This window comes from Megalopta genalis, chromosome 2 (assembly GCF_051020955.1).
Source record: "Megalopta genalis isolate 19385.01 chromosome 2, iyMegGena1_principal, whole genome shotgun sequence".
Lineage (NCBI taxonomy): Eukaryota > Metazoa > Arthropoda > Insecta > Hymenoptera > Halictidae > Megalopta > Megalopta genalis.
The window spans coordinates 31,455,138-31,465,204 of NC_135014.1; the positions used below are offsets into that span (position 1 = coordinate 31,455,138).

Sequence of the window (10,067 nt, forward strand, 5' to 3'; positions counted from 1 at the left end):
CGTGTTCGTTTCGATTATTCCATCAATTTCTTCTCTTGCGAATGACCAATGAAAATTTTAAGGTTGAATTACAACGAAGTATAATAAGCACGTGAAACCGTGTTTTGGATCTAAATTGAGCCGTTTATTTTGAAAGTGGCATAAGTCACTTTAATCATAATGAAAAGTGGTGACTTTTTAATGTTTATACGAAATTATTTATACTGAGAAAAATATCAGTATCCTGAGATAACAAATACAAGTAAATCTTCTCGAAAGTTAGCATCCATATTTTTAAACGTGTTAAAACACAAACCCTTAAATATATCGACTGAAAAACAAAAAGTGACTTATGCCACTTTCGAAATAAAATTGATCTCCTCTCAATTGATCTCCTAGGATATCCTTTCCTCGGAATGTCGAGTCCTCGCAGGACAGTTACAGCACGGACCACAGTTTAAACTTTAACCGCTTCGTTCTCACGGACGCGTAAACACGCGCCGCGCTACCGTTCACGCAGCCCCACAGACGCGTAAACACGCGCCGCGCTACCGTTCACGGAGTTTCACAGACGCGTAAACACGCGCCGCGTTATCATTCACGGAGTCTTACGGACGTGTACACACACGCCTACTGATTTGCTCCGTCTGGAGAGACTAAGTTTGTGGTTAGTACTAATTTGTAATTTCATTTAGTGTACGTTTGACTGTTCTGCAAAGATGACCACCATGCGACGATCTAGAAATCGAATTATTAGTGATAGTAGTAGTGAAAGTGAAAGTGCTGTGGAAAGTGATATGACTGACGAGGATGTTCCTTTGTGCGAAAGATGGAAAAATATTTTACGCCAAAGAAAATGGAATATTCCTACTGCCACGCAAAATTTTACGCCACAAGTTTGGAGGTACAGCGATTTACATCACGGTGTGTTACCCCAATCTGGTATATCAGAAGATAGTTCTTTTCTTCAAATCTTCAAATTTTTTTTTTGTGAAGAACTCATAGAGTTAATTGTGAAGGAGACTAATAAATACAGTCGAAAGCAAGGTTTCTCCAGATCTCAGTTTCATGTATCTAGTAATGATTTGCACTGTTTTTTTGCAATTATTATTCATATGAGTATTGTTCGCTTGCCGAAGATGTCCATGTATTGGAATACAAAGGCAATGTATAATTTTGTGTTTATTAGACAAATCATGTCAAAAAAAAAGTTTTTCAATATTTTGCGATTCCTTCATTTCACTAGTGTTGATGCAAATAATAATGAAATTAGAAAGACCGAAAAAATCCAATCCGTCATGGATATTCTTATTTGTCGTTTTCAAATGGCATATCGACCAAGACAGAACATTGTAGTCGACGAAAGTCTGTTATTATGGAAAGGCAGACTTTCTTTCAAGCAATACATTAGCAGCAAACGTGCAAGATTCGGCGTGAAATCATTTATTTTAGCCGAATCAGAGACAGGATATATTTATAATTTGAAATTATATGATGGACGCATATCAAATGAAGGACAGTCCAGATTAGGAAAGTCGGGTTCAATTGTAATGAATTTGTCAAGAAATTTATTAAATGAAGGACGAACCATATACTTAGACAACTGGTATACTTCCCCCGCATTATATGAGGAGTTACATAAATATAAAACACATGCGTGTGGTACCGTTCGAATGAATAGAAGAGGTTTGCCATGCGACGAAAAAATAAAAAAAATAAAAAGTTTGAATAAAGGTGAGCTGACAGTGCGCTATAACAAATTCATGACATTTAGTGCGTGGAAAGATAAAAGAGTGGTAGCGCTTCTCAGCACCGTACATACCCCAGAGTTGGTAGCCACAGATAAAGTTGATAAAAAAACGGGGCAACCCATTAAAAAACCAAACGTAGTGTTAGCTTATAATATGCACATGGGTGCTGTTGATCACACAGATCAAATTTTACATGGCATTGGATCATTTAGGAAAACAATCAAATGGTACAAAAAGTATTTCTTTTATTTATTAGATATTGCTATATGCAATGCACATGCAATTTGGAACTGCCTCCATGTAAACCGAAAAAGTTTGTGCGAAGTGAAAGAAGATTTAATATTGCAGTTACTAAATAACTACAACGATCCAACAGAGAATTTTCATCGGAAAGGAAGGAGGAATCATCTTCATCCATTGCGACTGCAATCTAGATGTTTCTTAAAAAAATTACAGCCAACAAATAAGAAATCTATGCCGATGAGACGGTGTGTATGGTGCAAGCAACAATCGATTCGAAAAGAAACCAGATATCATTGTATCAATTGTGATGTTGCATTATGTGCAGTTCCTTGTTTTGAATTATATCATACAGAGCAATAATAAATTTGAAATATTTTGAAATCAATGTTTATTACTTCTATATACCGTTTCCAAAATTAACACTTTTCCAAATTAAACTCTTTATCTAATACTAGCGTGTTTACGCGTCTGTGGGACTGCGTGAACGCTAGCGCGGCGCGCGTGTACACGTCCGTGAGACTGCGTGAACGATAGCGGGGCGCGTGTTTACGCGTCTGTGGGACTGCGTGAACGATATCGCGGTGCGTGTATACACGTCCATGAGAATGAACCGGTTAAGCTCCGTTTCTTCATCTACGTTTGATTAAATATTACGGAGAAAAAATTAGAGACGTTCTACGCAGTGCTGCCGTACGTGTCCGCGAATTTTTCTAGAATTTTTCATCAACCAGAACAAAACCGGCGCGCGCCTTAAACTGTAATTTGCGTTTCTTCCTGTGACTACGCTAATGACAAGAGGGGGTAGAGCTTCATATCAAGCAGGACAAAATTTTTTCCAAGGGATTTAACAAACTACAGTGGAGAAGGAAAGTATTTGGACACGTTTAAAAAAGGTTTGACTTTTTCCAAACTGGACTATATTACTCGAATTTTGCAGAGATATTAAAGAGACTGGTTCAATGTAAGACTAAAATACTGTTTTTTTTTAAATTTTACTATACTTGGAATGACAAAAAAATAAAAAACTCGTTCTTCAACCGTTTTATCTGAGCTTTTAACGAAAATTCAAGCAATGCGTTTTATCGGATTTTCATGCAAAATAAAAATTGCCTGCATTAATCGCAAGACGCAGTCAGAGTGCGTAAACATTTCTTTCACTCTTTAACTATTTTATTGGGATAAAAATACTGCAACAGTATTTTTAAATTTTTCAAGCGTTTTCACTGTTTTGTATTCGATCTACTAATCTTTACCGTAGATGCATGAAATTCTCAGGCTACTTGTATGCGTGCTGAAAATGTAGTTAGTTCAATTTAAAAATCGTGCTCGAATTGTCCAGTTAAAGAATACTTCACACCGATCGAGACGGTTCCGACGTTCCAATTTTGCGCGAAGTCCGCGCGGCCGCGTGCACGCGTCGAAATGATTTCCCAGCGTCCAGGACATCGTTAACAATTCATCGACACCGGGAAAGCAATTATTCCGGCCGAGAGGGCCACGCTTATAAATTTATTCACAACGCTGCGTCTAGCATACGCCGCAATATTTCGCGGATCGACTTGGCATCCATCCTTGCTGCTTGATAGTCGACTCGGGTCCGGAGGACTTGCTTTATATTTATGTACGAACATAACGGTTAACAGTAACACGGCTGCTTCTGTTACTTTAACCGCGGAGCTCGTGAATCGTAAAACTAATTTACAATTCTACGAGCAACAACACTGTCGTTCGTCGTTCCGCTTCTTATTTCTCTCGGTTCCCCGCTCCGGCCGGCTCCGCCGCCGAGAGAGTTGCGTTTTCCTTGCTCTTCGACGCCAAATAAAATCCGGGTAATAAAATTTCTAACCATCAATTTTACCTTATATTGGCCCGTACTGATTTATCCTCGCGGCGCCTGCTATCCGGTTCGCGTTTCGCACGCGAAGCGACTGTACATTTAAAACGTTAATTCGATCACGGCATTTGCAAAATTGTTCTGTGACCGCGAATATATGGGGCAGACATTTTCTGTGTTCAATTTTCTAGCACAAAGTTACTCGCCATTAACGGCTTAAAGCACTTCGGCGCGATTTATCATTAACATTGCACGCGTAAAGGCATTATGCATCTTGAATCTGAACTGCATCTTGTGCAACGTGAACATCGTTTCCGTTAATTGCACGATTTACGTAGATATATTTTTCTTTGTTGAACTAGTTCATTCGGTTAAAAATTATGCGACAATATTTTTTAATACTTTCAATGTTCTTGCTGTGTGTTTCGATCTATTAATTTCTGCCATAAATGCACAAAATCCGCTGTACACTGATTGTATATTTTTTAGAAACCGTTTCACCGTCGCACACATTTAGGGGCAACAATGTTGAATTTAGAGAAAAGCTTGGCATTATGGTAATAAATATTAATAGTATCGATATAAAATAATCTGCTGTATTTCCTCGAATTTAGTTTCGATTATTTCCTTTTATTTTTCCTCTATTTTCCTATTTTTATTCTCCTTTCCCATTTTATTTTTATTTCGAACAGACGTTTCGTTTACATTAACCAAAATTAAATTTACCAGCTATTAAACTAACTGCATTGTCCACCATAATATAGATTATTAACATTGCTTACATACGCGTACGATGTTGTTACAAATTAATTAAACTTCTGTGCGACAAGGAACGATCGGAAACAGAAAGATCGCGCGCGCATCGATTTTCCTCGCCGTTCATAAATTGCAACGGAAAGTAATCTGCTATGGCGGGGCGTGCACTACGATGGTATAACTATAATCAGAAGGCTTAGGTAGTTTCCCGGTTGCGAAAATACTACCCGGGAGTGTAACTTCCGGGGCGAAACGGAGCCGCGGATTATCCGCGGAAGTGCGAAGAGCCTTTTAACGCGGTATAATTTATTTAAAAGCCGAGGCTGGCCCCTCGAAAAAGGGAATCTCTGATGAAACAGCCTTAATTAGCGCGGAGTTTCTTCCCTACAAATTCTCCTTTCTTTTTGCGAAAGAAAACCGCGACGCTGCTGCCGCCGCTGCTGCTTCTGCTCCCCTTTTCTTCGCCCACCTAATCGCTGCCCCACCATTTCCCTTTAACAGATCTCCTCGAGGAAAAGAGAAGAACACACTCCGGCGCCCTCGATTCAAAAATTTCTCCCCGTAACGCCGACTGGATGTTTGATTAACTGGTTTCGCCCGCCGGCAATCGAGATAATTGCTCCGCGAATAGCGTGTACATACACCGCGATTTTATTCGACACCTCGCGATGTTCATCGCGACAACGAGCAGATCGACCCGTCTCTTTTTTCCGCGAATGTTTATAAATCGTCTGGAACCGACGGGGAACAATTTTGTTCGTTATTTAATCCGCCGCGCGGTTGCGAAGAACGAAGCTCTCCCCGCGCAACGACGCGCGTTTTTTTCGCAATATTCTATTCAGCCTCTCGAATGAAAAGTTTTTCGCGCGACGCGTTCGGTGTTTTTCACGCGATCGAGCTCGATCCTCGGTTTTGCACCCTTTAAAACGGTTGACAAAAAAAAGGATCGTAGATCAAATTCTGCCGGGTCATTGCAAAGGGGAAGCTTCGGTCTACAAAACTATGGTCGATCGAATATAGGTATAAAAGTTTGCCTCGATGTTTTCGGAGACGTTTCAAATCTGTGGTGTATCGTCGCTTTTGTAATCGGCACAGATTTTCGAGACGGTCTCGCTTTATTCGGGACGGAAGTGGATCCGAGTCGCGACGATAATTGTGTATCAAACGGTGTATCGGTTATCGGGGACACCGTCGGATTCGGCGGACCCGGAGATAACGAGTAATAAGATAACGGGTCGAGTGTAGCGGCGGCGTTCTTCGGGCTGATTTAATTAAACCGGTATCGAGTGAGTTATTTATGAATATTGTACGGAAATATGTTAATGACGCGCTGCGAGTGACACCAGCTGGCACCTAGAAACAAGGTCGATCGATCGGCCAATGAATTTTAAATAATCGAGGGCGACTTAATGCATGTAACCTAATTAACATGACACGCGTCATAGATTCGGATCGCATGTAAATGAGGCACAGGCTCTCTGTTCAACGCGGGGCGCTGGGACTCGGCAGCTCCGCCATTTTCTGAAATTGTTTTCCGTGCCCCGGCTGCGTGGCAGAACTAAAAAAAAAGCTACGATGACGAATCATTTCGCGAGTCGACGTCGAAGCGACGACATCGCGTCGCGTGAAATTTCAAAAGCGATCCGTTTTATAGCGCGCGTTCTCCGAACGAGAATTAAATCTTATAGAAATTGAAAATGTCGCGTCGACATGTTTGGAACGAACACTCGGACACCGGGGAAATTGTTTGAAAATTTTACAAACCGTGTAAATGGCACAGCGAACAGAGAAATTACAGAGCGGCCGCGGCGCGCCGCGCGCACGTTGTTCGTACGAATTTAATTAATATGGATTTGATATGCAATATTAAGGCCATAGAAAAGGATTAAACTCTAATTCCTGATTACTCCAGAATCCGTAATTTCCCGTTAATGATGATCGAACACGCAGAACCGGACACTTTGCAACACCTTTAAATGTCATTGCAAAAGCAATTTACATCGGCGGCAGAGCTTCACAATTAAATTTCGGTAATTACGTTCGCCCGCTGCAATTCTATTCGAATCCTATCGAGCAAAATTCTGAATGTATACGATATTAACGTCACTCCTGCTGACAATGAAATTCGATGGACGGTTTTTACGGTGCTGTATCAGTCGTTCGAAAACGTGTCGCCGAACTGTGCTAATGATCTGCTCGCAGTCGAACGCAGGAAATTGAAATAAGTCCCTTCAACTATCCGTTCTATAATGCTCCCGTGAAAAAGAGGAAATGTCTCGGTTAACTTTTTTTAGCACCGATCAGCACCAAACGCGAGTTTTCCGAACAATCGACGAGGACTCTCTGTTACAAGAAACGGTGAACAATTTCTGTGACACTGTAAATTGAAATAAGTCGCGCGAAATAATTCCATGCGCGATAATTTCGTATCGCAATATTTCAATTTTCCAGAGCCGACCACTTTACGTCACTTTATAATATGAATCGCAGAAATGTGTTTATTCGTAATTTTAACGAATTTCGTCGCAATGAATGTTCGTGGATATGAATTTATTAAATAATTGTCCGTAAATGCTTTCATGTAATACATACAATTTTAACGGCCCGGAAAATATAATGGGAGAACTTTTAGAAGCGATGTTGCTCGTTATAAAATTGATAAAACTTTCATCGATTCTGCGAAATCTTTTTCTTTCGATTGGGAGAGCACAGAGAATAAATAATTGGACCGTGGATTTTTATACATTCATAGAATCTGAATATTTATGAAATACAGGAGTGTTTCTGCTATTTTTGCTATAAGAGATACTTGAACTTATATTTCTACAATTTTTTTATGTGTTAGAAATATCGAAACTCATATTTCTCGTATTTTCGTTGCAGAAATGCTTAAAATATTTCTTCTATTTTTGCTAGAAGAAATAGTAAAATTGATATTTCTTCTATTTTCGCTATGAGGTATTAAAATTGATATTTCTTCTATTTTCGCTATAAGATATAATTTATATTTCTTCTATTCTCGCAACAAGACATTAAAATTTATATTTCTTCTATTTTCGCAACAAGATATTAAAATTTATATGTCTTCTATTCTTGCAACAAGACATTAAAATTGATATTTCTTCTATTCTCGCAACAAGACATTAAAATTGATATTTCTTCTATTCCCGCAACAAGATATTATAATTTATGTTTCTTCTATTCTCGCAACAAGACATTAAAATTTATATTTCTTCTATTTTCGCAACAAGATATTAAAATTTATATGTCTTCTATTCTTGCAACAAGGCATTAAAATTGATATTTCTTCTATTCTCGCAACAAGACATTAAAATTGATATTTCTCCTATTTTCGCAACAAGACATTAAAATTGATATTTCTTCTATTCTCGCAACAAGATATTAAAATTTATGTCTTCTATTCTTGCAACAAGACATTAAAATTGATATTTCTTCTATTTTCGCAACAAGATAAATTTACATTTCCTCTATTTTCGCTCTAAGAAATATTTCGACCGGCAATCAATTTTTCGGTCCAATGTTCCTAAAACAAACTGAGCATGCGGCAGCGTTTGTTGGCCGACGAAAATTGTCGAAAAAGCGTCTCCATTCGGGTTTCCGTTGAAGAAATTGCCGGTCGACCCAGCCCCCATGGACTTCTTTAACCGTGGAACTTTTATTCACCGAAATTGCGTCAACGATTTGACGTAATGCCATTGACTTCTTCGTTTCGCCTTACTTCCCGGCGGCGAGGTATGCGGAGGGGGAGAGTGAGAAAGAGAGAGCGCGAGATAGAGAGAGAGAGTGAGAGAGCGAGAGAGAGACGTTTCGCATCCAGCGTGCGCGGACGGAGATCGAATTTGCGAAATGGCTGTGTACGAGGGTTGAATTTCTGACGAGGTAATTCGCGGAGGGTTGCGGGGACGGCTCCGTCGAGGACGCAGACTGACGTCCCGCGGAAGCCGGAACGGAAAAAGTTGTAGGGGACGAAATTCAAAGTGAATTCAGCCCCTAAAATAGGCAGGCCGCCGATTCCGGCGCGTTCCGGGTCGCAAGTTACTATGCTTGCCACCGAAAAACTAGCTTGATTCTATGATTTTCGGGCACCCTCCTCTGCGCTATCACCCCAAAACTATGTTCGCAGTTGCAATTTACACAGTTTGCTTAACATATTCAATATTTGTCTACATTCAGGAATGAATTTTTTTACTCCAGTGTATGCAGAGTCTGGCAAATTTGATCCGCATAATGCTGGAAGATTGAAAGAGTGCCGTGTACATCTTAATTCGTTTCGAGGTTCATTTCATTAGATAAATTACTGCTTTTTTATTAGCTGAATTTATTAGCTAAATTATTGCTTTCCATTCGATGCTTACTAAGTATAAAATATAGTTCAAAATTTCATTTTTATCTGGAAACTTGTCTGAATTTTTACGTAAAATAAAAATTGTCTATATCAATCGCAGGGGACAAAAGTTAAATTAAAAATGTAAATAGCGTAACAATATTCCTAAATTATTCTGTCTTCAGAGGGTTCCGTATTTCGCTTACTTTTTTTGCCATAAATGCTGCTTACAATTCTCCATTATTATTGGTGAATTATTTCATCCAGTAATTTGTTATACTTACAATAAAAAATGGTGAAAAATGACTAAATTCCGATGAAACGACAAATATCCAAAATCTAGTAAATTGCCGAATGTCTAGAGACGAGTGAATTATTGAACGCTTCGAATCCAGAGAATCGATAAACGCCAAAAATCCAATCGAACGGCTGAAATCCATTCTCGATCGAGCGACGCTTAAAACCTGGTGAATCGGAAAACGCAAAAAATCCGTTGAATCGATGTAAAATAAGAGAACTCGTACGCCGGCCGACGCGGCAAATAATTGTTCTAACAAGGCATCGCCGGCGAATCCGCGAGAAGCGTTTCCCGGTTACGCGTAACACAAAGGCGAGAGATTCGGTGCGGAACGAAGAAGCTGCAGTCGCTTCTGAACGGCGGTATCGGGGCAGAAACGGGGGCGCGGGGCCGCGAGCAACGATACAAAGAAGAAGAAATCCAAGATGGCGATAGGTGCGAAGAACTTGTTCGGTCCGGGTGAAATTTTCCGGGAACGATTCCTTTTGTCTCGGAGGATGGCGCGAGACGTGAACCTGACCCGACCTGACCTGACCCAACTTGATTCAAGCCGGCTTCATACGCCGCGCGAGAGCGAAAGAATAGAGGAGGACACCAGCCGGAAATGAAGGTAGCTGGGAAGTTCGCGAGCGCGCAAACACACGCCGCGCCGTTACCTTCTGCCGAGTAAATTTTATCGAATTCGGTGATCCTTTAGCTTCGGGAAACGGGGACAGGGAACCGTAATATCTATTACACGCCGTGGTACGCGCAGCCAGAACAGAGAGAAGCGACGGCAACAACGTGGAATCAACGGTCATTCGGTGTACAGTAATGTCTCCCGAATTGACGCTTAGATTATTGTGCGTAAAACTGGACAAT

At 40.2% G+C, this 10,067-nt stretch overlaps 1 long non-coding RNA gene across 1 annotated transcript; it reads left to right on the top strand.

Annotated features, from left to right (window-relative positions):
• Positions 1 to 454: 454 nt before the first annotated feature.
• Positions 455 to 2,354, top strand: LOC143258858 (uncharacterized). Its single transcript, XR_013032762.1, has 2 exons — positions 455 to 1,957; positions 2,079 to 2,354. It is a non-coding gene; the product is annotated as an uncharacterized LOC143258858 (long non-coding RNA).
• Positions 2,355 to 10,067: the final 7,713 nt, after the last annotated feature.